Consider the following 3,810-nt stretch of genomic DNA (forward strand, 5'->3'; position numbering starts at 1 on the left):
AGCAAATGCTTCGGCAAGCTCTACTGAATTCAATATCTGAGCTGCTGTTGCCAGTTTGTTATTCATAAAAACGTCAAATGTTATCGCGGATGAATCATGCAAACAGAAAATATGTATTTAATTTGATTTATTTCTGTAATATTTATAATGTACATATGGTTGCTTTTTTAGAAAGTACGGTATGCATAGTTATTATATCGTGACATTATTGAGAGTACGGTATGCATGAATATTATAGGGTAACATGGGGCAGCGAGCCCACTGCGGGTCATGGGCCCATAGCGGGTTTCTCGCTAAGTATGGCAGATATTGGTCCGTGTTCTCTACCGCCGGTCGACAGTTTCACTGGGATGAAGTGTACGGATTTACGTTTTGCTATCAAGATAAAAATTTTTTTGCTGCTAAATAAAACTGTTTTCGATTACTGTAGCGTTTGAAATTACTGTTAATTATATTTTGAAGGTAATATTAAATAGGGATAATTTTGAGCTCAAGTTTAGACTATTAGCTTTTAAAATAAAATGTTGACACGATAAAAATTGAAATGATACCTAGTGGGGCAACGGGCCCACGCGTGTCACGGGGCAAAGCGCCCATGGTGAAGTCTTGTGTTATACATCATTAGATTTGTCTCAATTACCTTTTCAAAACTATGACTAGCTTTTTGAATTACAAATTACACTTCATATTGCAGGTTTTTTTTATTTGCCGCCTCAAGGCAGCAGGTTTAGTTTCTAGTTATGCGTATTTATGACCTTTTATCGAGTTATTGACTCTTGCCTTGCCAAAAGTTGATTTCAGTCAACACCAATGAGCTAAAAGTTGATGAGTTTTTAAGGTATTAACTGAAATCACGATTAGGTACAAATTCTCTGCACATAATATCTGGATTATGGACGAAACTGGAACGAAGTTTTTTTCTGATCAACTAAATATATTTTTTCTAGTCAATGATACATTTTTTCATGTCAAGGACGAATTTTTTATCGCAAGGACATATTTTTCAAGTCAAGGATATATATTTTTATGTCAATGAAATATTTTTCTTCACGTCAGTGATAGATTTTTTAAGCCAAGAGTATATTTTTTCAAGTTAAGGATATGATTTTTTGGGTTGATAATAAATGAATGAATGTCATATTTTTTATTACATTTTTCTCATTTTTAACTGTAAAATGTTGTTTTATCATTTTTAAACGAAAAATATGCAATTGTGGTAAAGGGACCAAGGGTGGGCGCCTTGCCCCAAGCCCGTGGGTCCATTGCCCCAGGGGTGGGGCAATGGGCCCATTTTGACACTTTTTTACAAAATAGTGTTTCATTAAAAATCGAATAACTATATAGGCGTCTAATTCACATCATACATTCCTCATTAGTTGTACCTTTAAACAAAACAATGAACCACATCGTATCAATTAAAACTTCATCAAAAATTTAGTTAAAAAAAAGTGCGGTAGGGCAACATGGGGGCGCGCTTCCCCATGTTACCCTACCGTTATTTATTACAATTAAGCTGAAACAGAGTCTGCACAGTCAATGCTAACATTTCTTTGTTTAAAAGAATGAAAGAACTCTAATAATTGAAAAAAGCTCCCAATTTGGCACAACGCCGTACTAAAAAATTGTTCCATTACTTATGAGCTTAAATCTATTGTAGTGGGTATAATGGTAGCCCATATACGTTCAATGATCAGCAAAACCATTCGTTATATTAAAAAGCTACATTCCACGACAATCACGTTGACACTTTTCTTTTTCTATACATAAGAAACGTAATAGAGGTTCGCTTTAATGGAATTTCATAAAAGGAAAACGATCAAACTACCGTTTACTGAGATGATGCGTTTCACTTTAATGGGATACAAACGTTCTCTAAAGGATTCACCATTCATATATAATCCGTAATAGCCTAGTGTTTGAATAATAAAACATTCTTCACTCTAAAACCTCTACACTATTATTTCGTAAGCTTATTATCACTAAGTAAGTAATATATTATGATTATTTCATAATTATTCCATTATCATATTGCAAATAACTCATAAAAATGTCACTATTTCCGCAAAAACATGTTACCATTACTTAACAAATATATAACCAATTCTAAAATGGCTAATCGTGACCTCAAGACATACAGAAGGATATTTGTTGAGCCCGGTAAGGAATTACATCACATTTAATGTTTGACATATCTTGACATGTTGATAAGGTTTGAGACGTACCAGACTATCGTGGAATAAACTCGTAAACAAATTACCTCTAATAAAATAATTTAGAATGCATATACGACGTGTCTTATCAATTCATAAAATTTTTAGACGATTAGAATACGACTGACTCGATTTTATTTTATCATGTATTTAAAAGATTGAATTCAGGAATTGTTTCACAATTTTTCCTGACGAGGAGACGAGCTTCATATTTAAGCAGCTAACACTATTCTCAAGTAAAATAGGAAATATTTAATATCATTGCAAGTAAATAGGAAATATTGATTAATTGTTATAATGGTAGTGCAGGTGAAATTGAGCGTTAAATTACAGTTTTTTACCCGTCCATGAAAATAGGAAAATATTTTAATCAAAATTTTATTTTCTATTTAACTTTGAAACTTTTTGAGATGCCTAGGTACAAATTTAGGTTAAAGGTCTGAACTTGAAGAAAAATGTGATAATCTAGAGTCAAAACTCGTCTCATTCCAGAAAAATTATAAATATTTAAAATAATAAGCAAGTGATCGAGAAGTAGTAAAAATCTAGGAGATAAAAGTGAATTTTGAATCAGCTTTAGTAACTATACACATTTATTATTTTGTATGGCGTCAGTTTTGGTAATTATCACATTTTATTTTGTAAATGGTCAGTTTTAGTAACTATTCGCATTTTATTTTGTGAATAGCCAGTTTTTGTAAATATACACATTTTACGCACTCATTTTATTCAGTAAAATAATATTATTGAAAGACAATTCAGTAAAATCCCAAATTGCGACCAAAGTGTGATTGATATAAGGCAGGAGAATAATTCTCTGGCAGAAAGCGCCGAGAGACCTAATTAGCGTAGAGAGAACTAATTAGCGTAGAGAGAACTAATTAGCGCAGAGAGACCTAATTAGCGTAGAGAGAACTAATTAGCGTAGAGAGAACTAATTAGCGTAGAGAGACCTAATTAGCGTAGTGAGACCTAATTAGCGTAGAGAGACCTAATTAGCGTAGAGAGAACTAATTANACAAGAACAATGCACGCGAATGACTTAAAATATTCCTACCGGACCAACAAGAAAAAAAGTAAATTTGTAAATAAATGCTGTTGCCCAAAAAAAACATTTTGAGAGCCTGGAGCATCAAAACAAAGTTTATCGTAACTATACTCTCATTATGAAAGTAAATGGGAACAGGCATAATGAGGAATTATGTCAACTATAGGTTCTGAGATAGCGAATGCTGTATACAAAAATTCGTAAGACATGCATCTTTCAGCACTGAGAAACAAATAAGAACGCATTTGTCCCCTGCCACTAAACGCCCCCAGGATCACCGGGCACCTAACGACAGCAGAGTTTTGTTTACAAAAGGATCATTGGTGCGGCATTTGAATGATGCCTTGTGATGCCTTGTTTTGAAACAATGCAACCAGGCTTAAAAATCATTTTACGATCAAAATCATTCTAATGATTTTCATTCCAACTTTAATGAATATCATTAGTTCTTACCCGGTTATTTTACGCATTATGAACGAATCTCATAGGTGCTTGTCATTTTTATAATTAACATATTAATTTCTGTGTAATTAATTACCTCACCTTATTAAG

This window comes from Hyalella azteca, unplaced genomic scaffold (assembly GCF_000764305.2).
Source record: "Hyalella azteca isolate HAZT.00-mixed unplaced genomic scaffold, Hazt_2.0.2 contig15432, whole genome shotgun sequence".
Classification (NCBI taxonomy): domain Eukaryota; kingdom Metazoa; phylum Arthropoda; class Malacostraca; order Amphipoda; family Hyalellidae; genus Hyalella; species Hyalella azteca.